At 44.6% G+C, this 24,143-nt stretch overlaps 1 long non-coding RNA gene across 1 annotated transcript in view; it reads right to left on the reverse strand.

Annotated features, from left to right (window-relative positions):
* Nucleotides 1–288: 288 nt before the first annotated feature.
* Nucleotides 289–24,143, reverse strand: part of LOC144762888 (uncharacterized) — a 438,864-nt gene continuing 415,009 nt past the window's right edge. The window contains exon 5 of the long non-coding RNA XR_013596159.1: nt 289–931. This is a non-coding gene — a long non-coding RNA (uncharacterized LOC144762888). The remainder of the gene's footprint in view (nt 932–24,143) is intronic.

Genomic DNA, 24,143 nt, shown 5'->3' on the forward strand with positions numbered 1-24,143 from the left:
GACGCTCGATTTCATCCGTGGCAACATGCAGATTTTACTTTCTCTCGAGTTCCAAATTATAAGCATTGACAGTTTCTCATGTCCCAATGCATTTTGGGTCAAAAAAGGACCCTTCTTCAGGGGTCACTTCATTACAAATCGGTGCGCTTGGGTCAATCGCTCTACTGCGCGGTGACGGCCAGAAACATCCATTACAACGCAGCCATTCCATCACACTGCTTTTACAACGCAACTGTTACAACACAACAGTCTTTACATTGCATGCCATTACAACGCATGCCATTACAACGCATGTCACTACAACGCATGTCAGTACAACGCATACCATTACACCGCATGCCATTACAAAGAAATATAACGTAAGTAATGGAGATTTTTTTTGTTTTAGGGTGGGTATGGGTTTTGGTGTCGATGAGAATAGTAATTTTTACCCCTACATTATCCAACCCTTTCCCTACTGTTGCACTCACTGGTATGGGAATAGTAATTTTTACCACTACACTATCCAACACTTACCCGACTGTTGCACTTACTGGAGTGGGAATAGTAATTTTACCCCTACACTATCCAACACTTACCCTACTGTTGCCCTAAAAGTATTATGCATTGTTTAATGGTATGCGTTGTAAAGATATGCATTGTAATGGAATGTGTGGTAATGTATTAGTTTTTAAAAATACAGTGTAATGGCATGCGTTGTAAAATCATGCAATATAATGGTAGTTGTGATGTAAAAAACGCGTTGTAAAAGCATGCGTTGTAATTGTTTGCGTTGTAATGTCATATATTCCATTAAGATAGGGATGCAAGAACCCTCAGCAGGAAATAACATTCCATCCCTGGGAAACCAAGGTTCAGCACAGTTGGTCCCACATAGGAACATGGACACAGCAAGTTCAGTGGTCTCTCCATCCAGGAACAGCAACAGTTCCTATAAAGGAAAACAGTAGTAGTTAAAGGAGAGGAAAGAAGTAAGGAGGCAAATATGAAAAGAGAAGTATAACCACACCACAGCAAGATTGGACGGAAACAAAGACAGGTGACAGGAAGTAGGAGTTAGGACTGATAAAAAATCTACAACAAAGGACTTTCCCCAGGGAGGCCATGGAGCTACAATGCCAATGTGAAAGAAGATCAGGAGTGGCCCTAAGGACAGAAGGCAACACCAAAATTAGGATTTTTCTCAATTTAGGAGCAGTAAAGTTGGGACTGCTAACTTTAGGACTCCTAAATGCTTTATGTGAATACCGAAAGTCTTAAAATTATGAATTTGCTCAGTTTAGGAGTAGTAAAGTTAGGGCTCCTAACTTTAGGACTCCTAAATGCCTTCTGTGAATACCAAAAGTTTTAAAATTAGGATTTTTCTCAGTTTAGGAGTAGTAAAGTTAGGACTCCTAACTTTACTACTCCTAAACTGAGAAAAATCGTAACTTTAAGACTTTCGGTATTCACAGAAGCCATTTAGGAGTCCTAAAGTTAGGACTCCTAACTTCTGTGACTACCGAAATGAGTAAGTGCATTCTGTGAATACCAGAATGGAGGTACATTTAGGATTTTGTCTTAAGTTAGTTCTCTGAATAGGGACCTTTCTTTTCACTTAATGTATAATTACCTGTGTTCTCTTTGAGATACATTCTGGTGTGGACGTGGCTAGGAAAAGTCGCTGCATAACACTGTCCTGAAGAGAAAGGAAAAGGGAAACTGAGACGTATTTTGGACTATGGATTTATCCTGTAGAACGAAAAACTGTGTTATATATCAGAAGAATAAAAAGAAAATTATATCCACACCTAAGAACACTTTCTATAATTCTGCCTATTGTTATTTTTTGTTGTGGTATGTTATTGTTGTGCTATTTTCAACCAATTAATCCAGTCTGTTAACACATAGACCTTCAAACAAGTCAGATTTGCTATAGAGGTGAAACTGGAAGATATAAAAGGTAAAATACACATCGGAAAGTGGATAGAAGCCAACTGAACAAGGTAAAGGTGTGCCAAAACTATTTAAGGAGGATTACTCCTGAAACAGACTATTTTATGATTCTCACAACCTCACATTTACTTATAATTCCCGTGACCTCACATTTACAAGGAATTGGGACAAACATCTGATAATATGTAGGTGTAGAAAAGTGCCCTTTTTGTAAGGCCACCCAACACTTTTTTTGGAGCCGGCTAACGAGGCCCCAGTGCCAGTGCCCTAAAATAAGATATATGTGAATTGGCAACGCCATTTGGCAAGGACTTTAACCCTCATATAAGTCCTTGGTAAGTGGTACCAGTGGTACGTAGGGCATGTGAGTTAAAGGGGTTACCAGAGTCTGAAGCAGTGATTGTGCCACCCTGAGTGAACCGAGTAAACAGATGACAGCAGGCCTCATTTACAAGCCCATTGTGCTGCCGGTGCCTCACTTTCTTTGGGGCACGGCAGAGAAATGGACTTGCCATGTGTACAAGGCCACATATAGTCACCCTCTGTGCCTTTTCATGGCCCTGTGAATATTGGTGAAACGGGTGTTCAATGGGTGTTTCTGTGGGTGTTCCACGCAACACCCATGAAAGTGACACAATCCCATATTTACAACGTTTTGTAAAGCTGGGAATGCTTCAGAATCCTACTCCTCCCTAGTAGAGACATAGGAGTGGGGCAACAAGCAGAAATACTTGTATTTCTCTTAGTATTTTCCTCTTTCTATGAATGCTGCATTCTGCAGCACGCATAGAAAAAGGAAAATGCCATCAATTATTGTTTTTGTGGAGAAGGTGTCCCTTCCTGCACAACAACAATCATTCCCACAACACAGGTATCCTTGCAACATGACGCAAGCGAGTCTGCGTCGATGCACAGCTACTATATGTGCTCCGGCGCAAAGGAGGACAGTAATGCACCATACGGTGCATTTCTGCCCTTTTATTTTGACGCACCACAGTGCAGCTGGAAGGTTTGCGGTGCTGCTGTGTATTAAAAAATAGTAAATGAGGCCCTGCATGAGCAGTGCAACCTACTCAAACTCGGCTTTGCCCATATTATCAAGGCGCCGCAATAAAATTATCGCCACTTTAGCGTCCGTTTTCGGGCGAAAAGCGGCGATAATTTTATCACGTGATCAGCAAGGTCACGCTATCGTGTGAATCCATGCTTCAGCGCCTGTTTCCTTAACGCCCAGCATCTCAACGCTAATGAGATACATAGTAGGCGTTCCTCTCTAAAATAATATGAGACATGTCACTAACACAACTTACTCCTATCAGCAATCTGGCCGCAAACCCGCGTAGAGACGATAATAATAGCGCTAACTGCGCTTATCGCTGCTTTGTTTATGCCTGCTTTCAATCTGACTTCCCCATTATATCCAATGGGAGGTGGATTGTAGGGATGAGTTCGCCCTGCCCTATCAACAAGGATTTGACTATCGCTGTGCTGTTATCGCTGGGTTTCCAGCAATAATCGCACACTTTCGCTGCTATCTCTGGATTTCCTATCGCATTGGAGATAAGCGTTGCTGATAGCGTGCTATCTCTGCGATAAAATCCAGCGATAGCTGATGTTAAGTTAAAACGCGATGATTATCGCTTCTTGTTGCTGATATGCCCCCATGAGTAGCAAGGTCACAGCACTATTTTTAACCCGTAAGGTAGACCTCCTGAGCCCAGAAGGCAGAATACATTATATTAACCCCTCCGCTGCGCTGAACGTTCCGCGCTGGTGCGGAACGTTCTATTGCGCGGGCGGGGCCAGAACGTTCAGCGGACGTGCGCAGCACTACCGAGGTAGTGCACGCGACGTCCGCTGAACGTGTCCAGCACTGAAGGGTTTAAAGGTGTGGACATATATATGCAAGCCTATATGTCCCTATAGTAGCCTCTTTCCTTGAAGGGCTACTATAAGTGTTCAGGGGGCATAGAATAATACATAATAGAATAATACAGGCAACACCAGAACTCCCTTGGACTGGAGGTACTAGTCCCCTGTAGCTTACAGGTAAAGCACGCTCCCAGAACGAAAGAATGATTAGCCTCCAGGCCCGCCGAAGGATTGCCCAAAAGTAAATGGGTTAGTGCAGTTTGGGAAATGTATTTCTGGCCTCCAGCATGTTTCAGGTGGCTACCATTATCTTCGCCTAGACTCCAGGACGTTGAAGTAACCCAAGGGTGTGCTTGCTACTGCCAAGTCTTGTTGGGGGTCGGTCCGGCTACCACTACCTTTGTCCGACACTGTGCCTCCAGGGACCCTCACTTCAGTGGCCCCTTTATAGAGTGTTTGCATTTCTTTCCTCACCAGCACCATCTAAGTGGTAAAACCAGCAAACCTGCGGCTCCCACTTCAGCACTAGGGACAGCCAGGGCAACTCTGCACACAGGAAAACTTGTTGTGTCCTGCTGGCACAACACGCAACAAGAGTGTCTCTGGAGTGCCAAAATGTGAATACAATCTCAACCTCTGGTGCAAATGTATATTTTGCAAACTTAGGGGCATATTATCAAGAACAGCGATAAAAATTATCGCAGTTTTAGCTGCAGGAAACTGCCGCTAAAGCGGCGATAATGGGCTTGATAATATGCCCTTGTGAATTCCCATAGAAGCCCATGTTCTGGTGTGAACATGGGCTTCTATGGGAATTCTCTGGGGCATATTATCAAGCCCATTATCGCCCCTTTAGCGTCAGTTTCCTGCCGCTAAAGCGGCGATCATTTTATCGCCGTTCTTGATAATATGACCCTTATTGCTTGTATCAATGTGTGTGGCTTTTTGGTAATAAATGTGGTCAAGTGTTGACAGTGCATCAACAATAAAGATTGCGGTATCCAACAAGTTAATAAATACTACGCAGTGAAGACCAAACACTTGCCTGGTGTGATTTTTGGGGGTAAAAAAGTAAGGGAGAGGGGACAGTGGGTCTAATGTGGCAGGGGCAAATCTCATGTGATATGCCCACTATAAAAATCACATCTACATCTTGACCAACGTCAGTTCAACAACTCTTACAGAAAAAGGAAACAGCTACAGCTAACCCTTCATGTCGCCACCAAACTTATTTGCTTTAGGGATTTTTTTCAATATCATTGGTCATTGCTAAATCTCCCCATCCACCAACTTCAGAGGTTTGTAATGTTCATGGTTGATCGTTCCTGTACGCACACCTGCCCCAACCCTCTCTGGAGAGCCGTAGTGTGACAGTAGAAAGGATTGGAACGTCATATGTCGGTTGTAAGGAAAACATTTTTTCACCAAAAAGCAGAACCCTGGCGCCAAAGACATGTTGCAACGTGAAGGAATGGGTTCCGTGTAACCTCGATTTTAAAAGAAAATTATTTAGTTAATATATATTATGAAGCAAATTTAAGATTGTAAACGCTTGCAAAAATGTTTACACGTATTCAAAAGAATCGTAATACCATTTTTAAAACTGTAGGGGAGGCATAAATACAAAAACACGAGAGTGTCATGTGGGAAGCAACTGTGAGGGGGGGCATAAATACAAAAAGACACACAGAGGTGGGGCGGAGAAGCAGTGATAACGCACACCGGGACGGGGTGGGAAAGAAACAAGAGTGACTTGTGGCAAGCAACAGCAGGAGGGGGGTAGGGGTAGGGAGCACCAACAGTGGGCAGTGGGAGAGGTGGGGTAGGTGTGGCAAAAGCAAGAAGAGAGAGCAGGACACGGCAGCAGAGACATGCATTCTCGAAGAGGGTATTGTAAAGTCCCAGATCACCCCCAATGATGCTCTGGCGACAGGTGAGGATTTGGAGAGCTATATTTATTTTCACAGCAGGAGAGCGCCAGGAACGTTCGGAGCTCTCCGTGAACTTCTCTCTAGTCGGCTCTCAAAATGGCCGCCTCGCGCCAAGTCATCGCGCTGTGCGCGGCAACTAGAGCGCGGCACTACATATCTCCCTTCTTTATATAACAATAGAAATTTTAAAGTCCATCATCAGATCACACTCATCTCCCATCTCCCAGTTCATAGTTTCAGTATTTGGTAGGCTTCACAACTGCTCTGCCTGCCCTTGTACGTCTTACCGGAGTGGAGGAGGCATTCCCTGGGTTGCCCTCCGCCAGGTTCGCCGGCCTGTCTTCGATTTTCAGAGGGCTCTCTCTTCTCTGAGTCTCACTAACCTCTTCCTGATGTTCTCCTGCAATGGGGTTGTCTCCATTCTCGAACTCCATACCGCTCACTCCTGCCCCTTGGTCCTCTTCTCCTCCACACCGTACCTCCTTGTCTGTGGGTGGGGCTTCATCTTGTGATGTCTTCGATCTTTCTTCATTGGTCCACTGCAAAATCTTGTTGCATTTGGACATGCGGTCTTGGGACCAGACGTTTCCATCGCTAAGCAAAGCTGCCCTGTCATACACCTCCTTCACCTGCATGGGTTGACTGTATTTGCTGTCCCCTTTCCTTCTCAGCAGGGCCAGTTTGACTCACTCCCCTCTTTCAAGAGAGGCTTCCTTCACATTGCGTCGCCTATTGTAGTGCTCGGTGTATATTCTTTGTGCTTTCTCCAAATTGTGCTGCACCACTGCTCGGTAAGCCCACAACATACTCTGAACTTCTTTTTCCCAGTCCTTGCCCATCGCAATGGCAGCTTGTATAGAACCCATTATGACACGGTTAAACCTTTCAACTAGGCCGTTGCCGGCTGGGTGGTATATGGATGTATGTTTCATCTTGATCCCATTCCGTTCCAGATATTTGTACCATTTTTCCGAGGTGAATTGTGGACCATTGTCGCTCAGGATGTATCGGGGGGATGTATGACGTTACAACGCATACTTTTACAACGCCTGCCTTTACATCGCATTTTTTACAACGCATACCATTACAACGCATAATGCTTTTGGGCTCTGGATAGTGAATAGTTTAATTTACTATTCCAACTCCAGTCCCCGTGGATAGTAGGGAAGGTGTTGGATAGTACATTAAACCTATTCCCTATCCTAGAGCGCCCCCCAGCGCTATGCGTTGTAATAGTTTGCGTTGTAAAAGTTGCTTCGTAATGGTAGTGCGTTGTAAAAGTTTCGTTGTAAAGGCTGTTCACCGTATCGGGGTATGCCTTCTGTGAGGAATACGACAGTTAGGAATCGGAGGACTGTTTCCGTGTCCATCTCCTCTTGTATGTGCACCTCGGGCCACTTTGAATACCTGTCGATTAGGACACACACATACTTCGGGGTACCCTGGGTATCTAGGACTGGCCCCAGAATGTCTATCGACACTTCCTCCCAAGGATTCATAGGGTTGGCGAAGTTCCCTAATGATGGTCTTAGTGGTGTTTGAGTCTTATCCGCTCTCTGGCACTGGTCACATTTCCTTACATGTCTCTCAACCTGGATGTCCATTCCTGGCCACCAGTACATCTGTTTCGTTCTCATCTTCGTTTTCACGATACCCAGGTGTCCTTCATGCAGTACAGCTAACAGGTGAGGTATCAATGTCATTAGGGGAACTACTTTGTCCCCTCTAAACCGGAATGTCCCCTGATCTCCTATGGACAACTCCTCGCGCACCTCGTAGAATTTCCTGAGTGCCGCCCGTAGATGGTTCTTTTCCAGCCACCCTTGTAGCAGGAATTCTTTAACATCTCTGATGTCGGGATCATCTTCATAGGCTTTTGTTCAATCTTGGCCGCTTATCACTTTCTCCGGATCCTCTGTGAAAGCCACCAGGACTTCACTCTCGTCTGCGCCGGTCAGGGCTTCCTCCTTCGCTGAAGCTCTACTGAAGTAGTTGGCTACCTTATTCCTTGTCCCTGGTATATACTCCACATCATACCTGTAGTCTAACAGTTTCAGAGTCATCTTGACGATGCGGGGTGCTGCGCTGGCATGGCCACTTGACGTGAGTACTTTGACCAGGGGTTTATGGTCTGTCTTGAGCTTGAACCTCGTGCCCCAAAAGAATTGGCAGAACTTCCCCATGGCCCACACTACCGCCAGCATCTCCTTTTCTATTACACTGAATTTCTGTTCAGTTGGGGATAAGGACCTGGACGCAAAGCTGAGGGTTACCACTTCTCCTTTCTTCCTTTCCTGCATAAGGACTGTTCCTAGTCCTCTTTCACTGGCATCTGTAGTTAATATGGACAGCCCATGAGGATCATATCCTTGAAGGGGTACGGCCATGCTGATGTCTTCCTTTATTGTGTTGAAGTCCTTAGGTGCATCTTCTGTCCAGGTACCTGATGTCATTCCGAACCGGCACTTATCCCATTCAGCTATGAGGCCATTACCTTCCAGAACTTGGCCAGCTTCTTGTCGTGGTCGGTTTGATCCTTGCCCATCACCAATATGTCATCTTGGAAGTACTGTACGCCCTCTATGTCGTTGAACAATTTATGCATACGTTTTTGAAACACAGCCGCTGCCGACGCTAAGTCGAAGGGCATGCGGCGGAACTGGTAGCATCCGAAGGGTGTTATAAAAGACGTCAGCTTCCGGCTCGTGGGGTGTAGTGCTATCTGGTGATAGGCTGATGTGAGATCAATGGTGGAGAACGACTTTATCCTCTTCGTCTCCACCAGCATTTCTTCTATCCGCGGCAACGGGAATTTCTCCACGATTATGCACTTGTTTAGCTCGCGTAAGTCCACGCATAGACGGACCTTACCATAGGTTTCATGGCCACCACAAACAGAGCTAGCCACTCCGAGCAGTTTATGGGTTCAATGATCCCATTGTCTTCCAGTCTCTGCAAATCTTGTTGTACTGCTTCACTGACCTCTATGGGTATGTTCTTCACTTTGTGGGATACCGGCATAGTATTCTACTTAAGGTCTATCCTATGCGTGAATTTCACTAGTTTGCCTACTGTTCCTCCAAATACGTTGGGGAATTCACTTCTCATCTTCTCGAAGTTCGGTTGACGCTCTGTGCTGGTCATCAGTACCTGCGTGTCTCCTCCTGGGTTCAATTGTGTGCCCAGATCGCCTTGATCTATCCACCCAAGGACTGACGGGCCCTTCTCTGCTACGTACAGCTTGCACTCAGCACTGCGGCCTTTGAACTCGAACTTCAAGACTCGGTATCCTACCATCGGAATAGGTTCACCCGTGTACGTGATTGGCCTTATGTCCGGAGGTTTCAGATGCGGTCCCAGGCTGGGTTTGAAGTTTTCGCTCCACACTGTTCTTTGGACGATGGTGTAACGGGAGCCCGAGTCCGCTACCATTTTATGCCTCCTATAACTATGTCGCATTGTAGTTTCCTGGAGCGTCTGCAGTCAATGCCTAGTACTTGTTCTTCGACGCACAGCACGTTGTCCTCTTCATCCTGTTCTCTTTCACCTCCCTCCTCCGGTTCATGCGTCACGTATTTCACCGTTGGTCTCTTCATCTTGCGGCGACACACTTTTTCATAGTGTCCTATCCCGCAGTACATGCATTTCGCTCGAAACGCTGGGCATCGTTTGTCGTACGCCGCATGGGACTGGCTTCCGCACCTGTAGCACGTGTTTGTGCTTTCTTGTTCTGTCTTTTTTGCTATGTTGGTCTTACTGTCCACCTATTCGGCGCTTTCCCTTCCGTTGCCGTGGCTTTGTTTCTCTCTAATGGTTCTGCTTTATCGACTTTATTGACCATGGGCCTCAGGGTGGATTCTCTTTTTGCTGCGTCAGCTCATCTTTTGGATAGTTCCGCCTTTTTCACCATGGCAATAACTTCCTTCAGTGTTGCATCTCCGTTCACACTTAGTTTGTCTTGGACCGCTTTTTTTATCGTGTGCATGACTATTTGGTATTTTATAAATTCATCATGCAAGACACCAAATTTGCACGTGATCGCCAGTTTTCTTAGTGCAGCTCCATAGTCGTCTATAGATTCGCCCATTTCCTGTTTCCTTTGTTGGAAGTTTTATCTATCTATGGACGTGCACACTTCCGGCCGATAGTGATTGTTTAGATCCTCTATCGCATGTCGGAACACGTCGTCATCTGCAGCTTGCCTGGGTGTGGGTACTAGATTTTGGAAGACCCTGATCCATTCTGGGCCCAAGTTGTGTAGCAATATTCTTTTCTTCCTCTTGCTGGGGTATGCTTCTCCTTTCTCGTCTTCCAGGGCTTCTATGTAATTCATAAAATATTCTTTCCAGTCCTCCCACTTCATTAAGGGATCAACTGGTTTGGGTAAGAACGGGATTGGCGTCGTGAGTGAGGACGCTTGCGCGCTCATTTCGGTGCGTCTTTCCGGCTCTGTCTCTTGTCCCCTTGGGCTGCCTGGTGCGCTTGCACTCTCTCCGTGCGTCTGGGTCGGTTGGGGCTCTAAGGCACCCCCTTCTCCGTGTTGCCCTAACTCCGCCAGGACCCTGGGTATTTTCTGGGTGCCTGCGATGGGTGACGGCCTTCTGGTGAGGTGTCCTCCCCTTTCTGCTACCTCCTTACCCTTATGATGGTGGATGTCCCTGTGGGAGTAGCCTTCTGCACTGCTGCGTTCGTGTGCTGCTTGTTGTGCCTGGTTAAGCTTATTCTCCCTGGTTGCCTGCCCGTCGTGGTACTGCCCTCTGCCACGCTCTCCTGCAGTTTTTTTCGCTCCCCTTTCTTGCTGCCCCTCGTGGTGTCACCACTATGCCCGGTGGGTCTGATTTTCTTTTGCTTGTGTTTCTTTCGGGTTTTTTTTTCTATTGGAGCCCAGCCTCGTAGCCACTGTAAATTCCCAGATCACCCCCAATGAGGCTCTGGAGACAGGTGAGGATTTGGAGAGCTACATTTATTTTCACAGCAGGAGAGCGCCGGGAACGTCCGGAGCTCTCCGTGAACTTCTCTCTAGTAGGCTCTCAAAATGGCTGCCTCGCGCCACGTCATCGCGCCGTGCACGGCAACTAGAGCGCGACGCTACAGGTATGTCGAAATTGATTTTTTTTTAAGTATCTGGAAGAAGCCTGCAGCCAGTGGAAGGACACTGGCCACAGACTGTTGATGTTTTTTTATTCTTTACATCGAAGAGCTCTGAGTGGAAGGTTATTTTTTTATAGGGCATAATAGTACATATAACTTGAAAATGTATGCTGTTACACTACAAGGCTCGTGGACGACGTAGGGTATAGTGGGGCGCACTAATAGGGATAGTTCTCTAATAATAGTATTAATTAGCACTCCACCAACTAATGGGGCATCGTCCCCACCCCAGACTGGATATGCACATAAACAAGAAAAAAAGCTGGGAGTACTATATTTATCTCAGAAACAATCAAGTATTTAATCATCAAGAAAAAACACAAATAGATCAAAAACGAAAGATATATATTGATGTACAAATTACAATCACAAAAACAATCGATTTCTTGTCTTTCGTGATGTTGAGCAGCCGACGCGTTTCGTCCTAGAGGCAGGACGTCATCAGGGCTGCAAGTGCAAACATATGATACAGTCATATCAGTGCATATGTACAATCTTGAGCAATGATATTCTAAACACATCACCAAATCATTAATTAACTTATTAGTAAATAACAGCTCCTTGTGCCGGGTGGTAATAACAGAGAATTCAGCACATGAATATTACACTACTAGACCCTTGCGGGACTGTTCGCCTATATTTCACACAGAGCCGATATCTGCAGCTCATTCTTTTCACCTAAAACTTACACCTACATTCTGGGATAAAAAGCTAGCCAACTGTGGCGTGCGTTTAGTGAGAAAATCATGGATGAACAGCTCACCTCATACAAATAATAAGGCTCCTCTGTCCTTGTCTTTGAATTTTGAACCTTGAATCAAGGCAGTTTGATACAAGAGGCCAATTCTTCACCAGTGCACCTATATCAGTAATGAACTAAGGTGAGGTAGAAAAAGGAAAACCGATCAATTACCCAAATGCGTTTATTATATCACCACAGTATCATCTTCACTATTCAAATATTCTAATACTTCTAAGTAGCCACATCATTCTGAATAGCATGATTGCAACTATAGGAATTCCTACCTTATAAACCACTAGGTCGGTGTTTTTCTCAAATCGATTTGTCCCTTATTTTTTAAATCGAGAGTTCTTTAAAAACTGCTCTGCCAATGTAATATCAAAACCTGGAAGAATTAATAAACCTTCATGTATTAAGGTGAACTATTGTCCATCATGAAAAGTAAAGAACTAGGACCTTCCTATTTACTCACCCTAACTCAGTGTAATGACCGCAACAGGAATATTTCACATCTATTAAGCAGTGTTCCTATCAATTCCTTCCGAATGCATCCATTCTAAAAACAACAACAAAAATGAACAAATAATGTAGCTCCCATCCATCTGAGTTAATCCGTTAACCAAAGTTCTATCTGTTCCTCTCTGCTTACCCTTAATAACGTGGCCTCGTGTTCATCCTCATCTCCACACCATCCGGGTATGATAAATCCCGAAGGTGAAGTGCCGCAGACTCCCTGCTCCTAAAAAGATGCCAGTAGCCAATCACAGCACGCTCTATTTCGCGCGCAAACTAATTCAACCCATCTGTGTAACAGAGAAAGTTCCCAGCCAGGTCCGCTACGGACCATGTTTCCGGCTGCTTTTCATTTCCGCTCATGCGCAACTTGCTTTAAGTGTTAAATGTGAGGGTTTCCAAATCGGTTTGTTAGCCGAATTGTTTCCTGTTACTGCTGCTATTATTTCCGGTACTGCGCAGCTGAGGTTTCGTCTAGCCCGACCAGTTCCCTTTCAGGTCCGCCTACGTATCTGATTATGCGCAGAAGTTTGAAAACATGTTCGAGCCATCTAACTAAACGAGTTTCCTAGCAAGTCCGCTCACGTTTCTGATAATGTACAAAAGTATCAAAGCATGTTCAAACCTGCAACTACATGTTCATCGGAACACAAACCCGATCTACAAACTCACAGTGAAATTGAGCAAATACAGCAAAGTCATATAATTCGTAAATGCCACCGGGATTGGTTAGACCTGAATTCCTTTCGTAAATAACTACTTCCGCTAAGTATTATTTCTGTGCATGCCTTACTCAAGTTCTGTGTTACCATTAATAGTACCTTGGCATACATTCAAATATTTAGATTTAGAAACGGACCTGCATTATGCTAAATTAAAATTCCTCATGCTGCCTATATTCTGAAGGACTTAAAACGAACTAGCACTGTACTCAATTTAGGTTAGGGAGTATATCTTAGATCATGAAATCTTTATTTATGGTGACATGAGACATGAAAGTGCTCAAACACTATATCACATTATTCATGTCTCAAATGCCTAAAAGTAGGCAGAAAAAGGTGCGCATGTCAAAGGAATGAATTGATAAACCACAGTTTGCCTCTGCTAGATACCACAGAATGTGTACAATGAGCATTATACATAATAAGTAAGACATTTCTTTTCACATTAATTGTTACTGATCATGTACATCAATTGAATCAGCACTTAACTGATGATTATGCCAGAAAATGGTGTAATTCAGAATCAATGTTCAAACCATATTTCATCGTTCGACATTTAATTATCCAGCGTGCTTCAGTTTGACGGATTCGTAGTTCCCAATCACCCCCCCTCACATGTTGGGATATTTTCTCTATTCCATGGAATTTGAAGTCCATGTTCGCACCATGTTCCTTCTCCATATGTACATATAATGGGGATTTCGTGTCTCGATTTATAATTGCACGCCTGTGCTCTTGTATCCTCATTTTAAGGGGTCTTTTGGTGCTCCCTATATATACTTTGTTACAACTGCAAATGATGGCATAGACTATTCCAACACTGTTACAATTGATAAATTCATTTATACGGAATTGTCTAGTGCCATTGAAATTGAAAATTTTAGTTTTGTTCATGCCATAAGAACATATTACGCACATCCCACATGTGTAAAAACCTTTAGGTTGTGTGGGAAGCCAGTCCTTGGTCTGTATCGATATCGGACGGATATAATTCGATGAGACCTTATCCCTGATCGTTGGACATTTCTTGAATGTTATTATGGGCTTATCATCTAGTATAGTTGACAAGCCCGGGACACCTTTTAATAAAGTCCAATTCCTACTCAGTGCTTGCCTGATTTTGTCTTTTTGCATGCAGTATGTTGTAACAAAGGAAGGTTTGTGTCTAACAGTTTCTTTCTTATTAGGAAGCAAAGTTGTTGTTCTGTCAATCTTAGACGCTTTCTCACTAGCCCTTGCCAGGTCTTTCTTGGCATAACCTCTCTTATTCAGTCTTTGTTTTAATTGATTTAATTCTTTGGAATAGTCTTCATCCCGACTGCAATTTCTTCTGGTTCTCACCATTTCTCCGTATGGTATCCCTCCAATTACAGATCCTGGATGAAAACTATCTGCCCTCAGGATGGAGTTGGTGGCGGTTTCTTTTCTGAACAATTTGCTGTTTATTTGGTCTCCGTCCACCATCAGCGTCACGTCTAAATATTCAATGCTTGATGAACTTTGGTTCATCGTGAGTCTCACATTGAAATCATTATTGTTCAAATAGCACAGATAATTGTTTAAATCAGCAGAGGTGCCTCTCCATATTATTAGAATGTCGTCGATGAATCTGGCCCAAAATACCACCAGATCCATCCATTCTCCTGCTCTGCGGCTCCAGGCGTGCTCCCTCTCATACCAACCCATGAAAAGATTGGCATACGAGGGAGCAAACCTGGATCCCATCGCCGTACCCCTAATCTGGTGGAACCATTCATCCTCAAATAGGAAATAATTATTCTCAAGGATCAACTGACTCATTTGTATTAACATTTTAGAGTGATGTCTTAGACTGGCACTTCTGCTACTGAGAAAGTGTTCTAATGCTTGTATGCCTTTCTCCATCTCAATACAAGTGTAAAGTCCTACCACGTCTAACGTGGCCAAAATCATACCATCTTCCCATTTGAAATCGTTCAGTTTGTTGAGGATGTCAGTGGTGTCCTTCACATATGAGGGTAAGTTCACCACTAATGGTTTGATAAAACCATCTACGAATTCTGAAAGGTGTTCAGTGACGCTACCAATGCTGGAGACTATAGGCCTACCTGGTGGATTGTCTCTACATTTATGAATTTTTGGTAATGTGTAAAGGAAAGGAGAGACCGGATGGCTAACGTTTAAATACTTATATTCTGATCCATCAATCAGGCCCTCTTCCTTCCATACAAAAAGATGTTCAGATATATTTTGAGCAACTTCTTTCATCGGATTTGCTCTCACTTTCTTATAACAATTGGCATCTTTAAGTTGTTCACGTATTTCTGACACATAGTTTGTTCTGTTCATCACGACAATGTTCCCTCCCTTATCCGCTTCTCTGATGATAATTGAGGGATCCTGTTTCAAATTAGATAAGGCTAATCTTTCTTGCCGGGACAAATTATCTTTATGATGACTTTTAAATGGAAATTTGTCTTGTATTTTATGGAACTCTTGCACAGTTTTTTCCATACATAAGTCAATCGCTATATATTGGCTACCATGAGGGATAAACTTGGATTTACAACGCAATCCGCTTGTGCACTGGTAATTTGTTTCTATTTCACAAAGACTGGCCACATCATCCAAGTTAAGATCCATTTCCCCCGACAAAGTCATTAACAAATGAACATTTTCTAACTCAGCTGTTGTCATTTCAGAGTTTTTATTCAATATTTTGTTCTGTACATTCACATCCAGTGTCGAAAAAAAGCTTTTCAATTTTAGATTTCTACAAAACTTAAACAAGTCAATGTGGAGATTAGTGTAATCACAATTATACATAGGACAATACTTTAATCCTTTTTTTAACACAGAAATTTCATGTTCATTTAGATATCTGTCTGACAAATTAATGACTTTCAATTCCCCATGGTTGACCTGATCCTGTTCTAATTCTTTGTCCTGTTTTGGCTCCTGGTGCCCATCCTTGTATTTGTGGGATTTCCTCCTCCCCCTTCTAATCCTCCTATGAACTTTTTCCGACCTTTCTTTATCATTTTCAGTTCGTCGCAAAAAGAAGAATTCGTTTTGGGAGTACCCCCTACAGCTCCAGTTGTATTCTCATCAATAGAGGAGATGCTGGAGCTACTGTAATTAGTGGACGTGCTCAAATCACCTGATTGTGCTGTCCCAGCCGTTAGATTTGGTGATGTGTTTAGAATATCATTGCTCAAGATTGTACATATGCACTGATATGACTGTATCATATGTTTGCACTTGCAGCCCTGATGACGTCCTGCCTCTAGGACGAAACGCGTCGGCTGCTCAACATCACGAAAGACAAGAAATCGATTGTTTTTGTGATTGTAATTTGTACATCAATATATATCTTTCGTTTTTGATCTATTTGTGTTTTTTCTTGATGATTAAATACTTGATTGTTTCTGAGATAAATAATGTGAAAATGTATGCTCTTTACATATTTACACAAAATAATACATTCCTATGACTGAGATATAGATAATAAGGAAAATTTACGAATTCACGATTTACTCCTTATCAAACAAAATGCAATCAAGCCATCAGGGTGGAGGTAGCAAAACCTTAGTTATCATCTTGCAAGTGACTTTCCCCTTTAATTTATATAAAGCAAGTTTCGAAGCTAGCAAGATAACGAGCCTGCCATTGTGAAAAAGTAGGTGGATTAGGTATCTATACTACTTTCTGCTATGCATATGCGGGCAGTTTCAATAGCTACAAAAATCATTTAACGAAGTGTGCATATATCCATGGCTACGTTATCGACCCCATACCAGACCTCTAGCATTATTAATTTCAAGGATCCTTTCATATGTAGATTTAATAGACTGCCATGAAAGCCAAATATTCCCAGCCAACAGGTTTGATGCTTGGGGAAACCAGCAAACGTATGTATTATATCTGCCCCAGGCATTACACAGCCTGAGAAATTAGCATTTGTTCTGCACTCCTACAGAGATAGCTTTTGTGGTGTTATAAATATGGTCTTGCAATTTCGCATTTTCAAGTTTGCGGAAAAAATAAACCATTTCCCAGTTCAATTTTTTTCACTTAATTGAGAAACGTCAATACTAGTATCTAACATAAGGCACCATTTTATTGTCTGAGAATCGAAATCATCTGACAAGGTTACTAAAATATTTTGTAATAATACACAATTTTATGAGAGCATTGTGCCACGCAGATCTTAGTTCTCACAATACCCAACAAAAATCTATACTACTGTCAGCCTTAGGGAGGTCTTCCCCAAAATATTTTGCCTACTCCTCTTGTGTTTCTAAATTTCGTTTTTCTTTGAATCGGGACTCTGTGCACTTCACCACTGCTAACCAGTGCTAAAATGTTTGTGTTCTCTTCATAAAAATGATAAAAGTGGTCTACACCTGATTGTCCACATTTAATTTACTTATAAGTATAGTGGTGCAACATGTACCCAGGGCCCCTAAATGAAATGCTACTCGTGGGCCTGCAGCACTTATTGTAGCCTTTCTTTTTTTAAGTTTTGTTTATTGTAAACTTAGGGCATCATAAAATCACACATGTTACAATTTGATCAACATCTCCAGGCATATATAGTTATGACATCACTGACATCAGTCTTACCCATGGCAATAGGATCGATCCCACAAATAATACATCAACTTCGGTCCCCCCCATCTCCTTTATTCGGACATCTGGTCAATCTCCACGCTTGAAGGCTCACATATATATCCTCTGAATTTATTCCAGGCTCCCCAAACGCTTTCCCATTTTTGAGGACACCCTCTGTGTACATATGCCGCCCTCTCCGCCACCATAGCTTCATCCATGTCTTTACACCACTCTTGCAATTTAGGTAACTCCCCTGAGCCCCACCTCCTCGCAATATTTCACTTAGCAAACATCAATCCCAACGTTACCCAATCCTGCGCTGGATGGTTCAGATCATTCGGTTCCCACATATTTAGTAAGCATCGTTTTGGTTCCGGAGTCAAAGACACCTCCACAGTTTGTGATACAGTCCTCATTAGTTTAACCCAGTATGCCATAATCTTCGGGCACTCCCAGATAGTATGGTGAAAAGTACCTTCCTCCCCACAACCTCTCAAACAGAACTGATGGGAAGCCGTCCCTATTTTGTAAAGGGTCACTCTAGTGTAGTATGTGTGATGAAGTATCTTTAATTGTACCATCCTTAAACGTGAGGGTATTGCAACCTCACAAGGGGATGATAGTGCCCCTTGCCAATCCAAGTCAGCAAATTCTCCCAAATTCACTGAGCATTTTTGTCTAAGTGTCAGCATGGGGTCCAGCAGGTTGTTAACTAACTTACGATAAGTGAAGGAGGTGGCCTTTTTTTGCATATATTCCATCAATAATCTATCTTCTAGTGGAGTAGGTTCCGGTAAGGTGGTGCCTGAAGTCAAAACTGCCTGCAGTGCATGCCTAATCTGCGTGTACTTGAAGACCTCCGAGGAGGCGAGTTCATACTGAGCCCTTAGATGTTTATACGTGACCATTTTTCCCTTCTTCCAAAGATCACCCACCGTTGATATGCCTATGGCATCCCATTTACTAAAGCCCTTACCGTTTCTAAGTCTCCCTAGCCGTTGTGAGGTCCATAGTGGTGTCATTTGCGTGAAGACCCCCTGCCATCCTAACTTAGCATGCGCCTTGTACCATATACTAACTGTGTGTGCAGTTGGCCCAATTAGCAGTCTGGATCTGTTGCTATTGTAGAGTACGGACATGACCACTTCCTCTCCCATTCCTTGCCGATCTGCCTGAAACGCTGGGTCAGTCTGTAAAGCATGTATCCATCAGTCAATTACTTTCAACTGAGCTGCCCAGTAGTACAATTGTATATTCGGAAGGGCTATACCGCCATCACACCAGTTCCTGACTTGTGCTATGCACGCAGGTTTATTCCCCCATAGCAAACTAGAGACTTCCGACGCTATCGTTTTGAAGTAGCTCGGTGGTAAGCGAAAGGGGGTATTCTCCAAAACATACAAGAAACGCGGGAATGCCATAATTTAAACAGCGCTGCCTTTCCCAGCAATGACAGTGGTAAGTTGCGCCAGACCGTTGTGTCCCGTCTAAACCGCTCCATGGGGGGCCTAAGATTTCTCTGAGAAAAGTCGTCGGGCTTTGGTGAGACATAAATGCCCAAATATTTGAAGGTGACCTCAGTGATCTGCAGCGGGCAATTCTCTGGAATCACCGGTGGTGGGCCATGTAATATAAATAAAATCAATTTGGACCAGTTAATGGTGTAACCAGACACCTGACCGAATATCTCGCAAATATTTAGTAACACCAGAATGGGTCATCTAGGGGATGTTAGCTACAACAGCACATCATCCGCATATAGGGAGATGCGGTATTCCCAGTTCGGTGTCCACCTGAGCCCTCGAATCATTGTCTCCCACCTGATCCAGGCCGCCAGGGGTTCCAACACTAGTGTGAAAAGTAATGGGGATAATGGACATCCCTGGCGGGTTCCATGCATCTACGGGAAATCTCTTGAGATATGTCCGTTGGTCACCACGTGTGCCAGGGGTTTAGTGTATAATAACTGTATCCATGCACAGAATTTTGGGCCGAAGCCTAAGTGTCTAAACTGCAAAAAGATACGGCCACTCTACCATGTCAAACGCCATCTGTGCATCGAGGGAAAGGATAACTGCCAGTTCCTGAATATATGACATGCAAGCCAATTCTCCATGCAGCCGATGTAAGTTGAGAGCAGTGCTCCTATGAGGCATAAACCCAGACTGATCTGGGTGAATTAGGGCTGCAAGATGTGGGGTCAGTCGTGTTGCTAAAAATGTGGCTAATATTTTGGCTTCGGCATTAAGTAACGATATCAGGTGATAGGAAGTACATTCCTCTGGGGGCTTACCCGGTTTTGGGATCGTCACTATGGTGGCAATTTGGTGATCTCGCGGGAGCTCCCCTGCTTCTAGACTCTCATGATACATCCTTAATAGATATGGGGCAATTGTGTTGGCAGTCTTTTTATATAGTTCAATGGGCAAACCATTAGGACCCACTGCTTTCCCCGACTGCAGGGAGCCAATAGCCACCTTCATTTCCTCGATCGTCAGGTCAGCCCCCAGTGTGAGGGCCTCCTCTTGGAACAGCCTAGGCATATGGATATCTTTAATATAAGTTTGATCCTCATCCGTCCCTATGGTCGTCTGTGACTCGTACACCCTTTCGAAATACCCTGCCAATATATTCACTATGTCCTCTGACGCAGCCGTCGGGGAACCATCGGGAGTGAGCAGCTGCGCTATAGTTCTCTGTGCACGCTCCTTCTTGTCAAGCCAGGCTAGAAGTTTACTTGCCTTAACTCCTATTTCATATATCTTGTGCTTCGTAGCCTGTAGCCAAACCTTAACCATCTCTTGCTGATATTCCCTAACTTCACATTGTTTATTACGTAGGGTGTGGGATGTTTCCGGGGGCGGGTTCTGCGCATGCTGAGCAGTAGCTCTTACCAATTCTGATTCTATAGCTTCCAGCTCCGCTTGCTTTTCCCTCCTATAACCTACAATAGAGGAGATGGCCTGCCCACGGATCACCGTTTTATACGCCTCCCAAAGAGTACCAGAGGACTGAACTGATGAAGCGTTTTCCTCAAAGTAGTGGTGTGTGGCCTTAACAATGCTTTTAGAAATGTCAGGAACACGCAGATACCCAGGATACACGGGGTAGACACATTGTCGTGCCTTGTGATGGTTTGTATATGTTAACGTTATCAGGGAATGATCCGAAATACCTCTAGGATGGATCTCAACGCTTACCACACCGGCAAGGCTTTCCGCAGTTGTAAAAAAATCCAGAAATCCCTCCATGCGTGTGGTGCCTGCCACATTCAGTTTTGGAGGGTGCGGATCCCGGGTGCCATCAACTATAGTATTAAAGTCCCCACCAATTAGCATTTCCCCCGTTGGGAGATCCAATAGAAATGCAGTAAGTGCTGGGAGGGCCACTGAATGGAGGGCTGGAGGGATGTACAGACACTATATTGAACATCTTCCCTTCCCATTGACAAGTGATAGCTGCAAATCGATCCTGCTCATCTGTCGGAGTTTGCTTTATTATTAGGGCAAAGTGTTTACGCACTAAAATACCAACACCCCTTGAACCCGAAGAGAACTCAGAGTGCGCCACCATTTGAAACCCCCAGCGGTTCATTGACTTACAGGCGGAGCCTACCAAATGAGTCTCTTGTATAAAGACTACCGCCGGCGCACACCTCTTTAAGTATTGTAAGACCAAGCCCGCTTAATCTTATCTCCCAGCCCATGAACATTCCATGTAATGAGAGACAAAGGAGTTATGGGGGACATCCGGGGTGTCCGCGAACTAGACCCTTGTTGTGCCTGCATCAACCGTTTTTGCCACGAGTAACATGTATCGCCATAGGATCACTTCCGCTGCATATCAAACAAACAATCTTAGCTAAATAGCATGCCATATATGCCCTCATAAAAATCGCACCTAAGAACATAAAATGCCAACAGAACATTTCCCCCCTATCACCCCCCTCCCTGCCTTCCTGCTTGACGGACTCAAACTACCCGCCACCCCAACTGTGCAGAGTGCTCATTACCCTTCCCATTTACCATTTCGCGGGGGTGAGAGTAGACATCCTCCTCCCCCCAGAGCCCCTCCAAACCTATAGTAAACATCGCCTTCCCCATTAGTTATGTGACCAAATCGGTCAAGTTATGCAAGGATACATTGTTCTCGTCATGGTTGGTCCCTGCCCTCATGGGTAGCCTGGCAAGTTCTGTCGGCTGTTGGACCTGTATCCCAGCACCTCGGCAGCCTCTGCTGGCAACGGCGTACCAATCCCAAAGGCCAGTTTTACAATCAGATGCCAGCAAGTTGGAGCCTGGAGACCTTACAAGGTGCACTCCAGGAAGGTGTTTATGCCGCTTTCACTCCTTCCGTCTCCAGCCGCTCTCTGCCCCCGCCCACCGCAGCCGCCGGCTTTCCTCCTCCGGATATGTTCCGAACTTCAGGTCCCGGTGCACTGCTACGTTATTAGGCCGCTGTAGGATAACGTGTCGCCATTGCCACACGAGTCCTCCTATCGAGTTCGGAGTCACTCACCCGATACTGCAGGCCTTCCGCCAACTCAGCCTCAAAGTTCAGGTGGGTAGGCTGCCGGATTAATGATCAGATCAACAGGGCACAGTAGAGGGTCTCGAAGCCTCTCTAGGCTGCGGCCATGTTCTTCGGCTGTTAGCCACGCCCCCTAAGTAGCCTTTTTAAACATGTGTCATTGCAGGTTGTGTGCATTTGTAAACTGACAATTTAACCAGGAAAAATAAACATTTTGCCAGGCCAAAATTCCTTTTTTATTACATATAAGTCCTGCCTAAGGTAGGCCCTAAACAGCCCATATGGCAGGATGCATTGTATTTAAGAAGTTGAACATGTACCTTTATGTTTTACGCGTCCTGGTTGTGGAAAGAAAACAAATTCATTGTTCACTATTGTGAAGCCTACCTCTCCCATAGGATAACATTGGGTTACCTTATAACATTTTATAAGTGATAACTTTTGCTTGGGAGCAAGTAGAAATGCCATGTCTGATGTCTAAAGAATTGCAATATAATATCCTCTTTATTGTTAAAGTCAGAAGTCACAATTCAGAAAATGCTATTTTTAAAAAGGTGGCATTTTCTTGTACTAACCGTTTGGTGCCTGCAGGTTCTGCCTGGGTCATGACTGTGATTAGCATGGCAGTTGGCCTTTGTTTATTCCACCCAGACAGTATGTGTGTGGAAGAGCTGTTACCTGCCCCACTTACATTTCAAGGGAGCTGCCTCAGCACTCTCACTAGGAACTTCTTACTAGCCTTTTGTCACCGCAGGCCCATCTGAACCTGGGCAGGGATGAAAGAAATTCTAGGACCATTTGTGAGGCGAATACTCAAGAAATTTCTTCCATTTCAAAGCTGACATCAGGTATACAAATAGGACCCTCAGACCCACTCTTTCTTTCACACCTGGACCTGCGGACATTCAGAAAGCCTGCTTTGTACTTCAGAGGACTGCCCTGATCCTGGAAGCCTTCCTCATACCCTCAGAGGACTGCCTTGCTGCTGGAGGACAGCCTTGCTGTTGGAGGACTGCCTTGCTGCTGGATGACTGTCTTGCTGCTTGAACCAAGGACTGCCAGAGTGACTCCAAGTGCTAATGGGCTGTTCTCCTGTTCTGAGCTACATGAATACAAAAAGCTTTAACACCTCCCCCAGCACCCTTATGCGGTGAAATACATTGTCTACCCTAGGCCCACCCTAGCAATTCTTATTGTATTGTATTGTAAGGGGAACTTGTAAAGCGCGCTGACACCGTGGGTTTCCTGGCGCTGGCAAACTACTGAGGGGCTAGGAGGGTTTAGCCGGATTGAGGGAAGAGCCAAGTTTTTAGGGATTTACGGAAAAGGGTGAGGGAGTTGGAAGTTTTGAGAGAGAGGGGGAAGGAATTCCAAAGTTTGGGGGCCAGAAAAGCGAATCTCCGGCCTCCGGATCTGCAGAGTTTGACAGGAACTTATAACTCAATACCACACAGTTAAAGGGTGCATTCTGGGTCACAACGATATCAGACATATTTACATACCACAAATTATAACACTTTTTAGTAGCACCGTGGTCCGAGGCTGCACGGGAAAATCAATGAGAAACATAATGTTATTCTGGCAAGAAATCAAGGTATCAGGTAAACTGCCCATCCAGTGTTGTGAATCAGAGCTGGTTTCCCAATGTCACTCCCACACACTCCCTCTCTGCACCACTACACGGTGCAACAGATAGCAGACAAGTCCGTACGGAAGCGTTCGCACACACACACACTTAGCACCTTTGTGTGATGCACTCATACCAAGCAGGTCTATTGGTTACACACTGCAGTCCCAGTGGTCCCAAGCCTCTCCTTGCCCTCCAACACACCCCGACTATCTTACAACCACAGTTTGGACACATCCGTCCTCCTCCCCGGGAACTAGGCCGCAAGAGGGTGAAGTCACTCTTAGGGTCCCAGGAAGCAGTCGGCAATAGGAAATCACTTGAGAAGTTCACCCAGAGGATGCGGAGCAGACACTGCCAGAGGGCAATAGATAGTCACATCAAAGGGGACCCCAGGACCTTCCGGCACCCGTACAGTTCTGCAAAGCACAGGGGCGTTCAAGCAGTAACTTGGCCAGCTTCGGATCATTCTCGGAAGCATTCCTGCAGCCCACTCAGTCACTCTTACCACCCAGGCCTGAGTTAGG

Source organism: Lissotriton helveticus, chromosome 6 (genome assembly GCF_964261635.1).
Source record: "Lissotriton helveticus chromosome 6, aLisHel1.1, whole genome shotgun sequence".
NCBI classification, from domain to species: domain Eukaryota; kingdom Metazoa; phylum Chordata; class Amphibia; order Caudata; family Salamandridae; genus Lissotriton; species Lissotriton helveticus.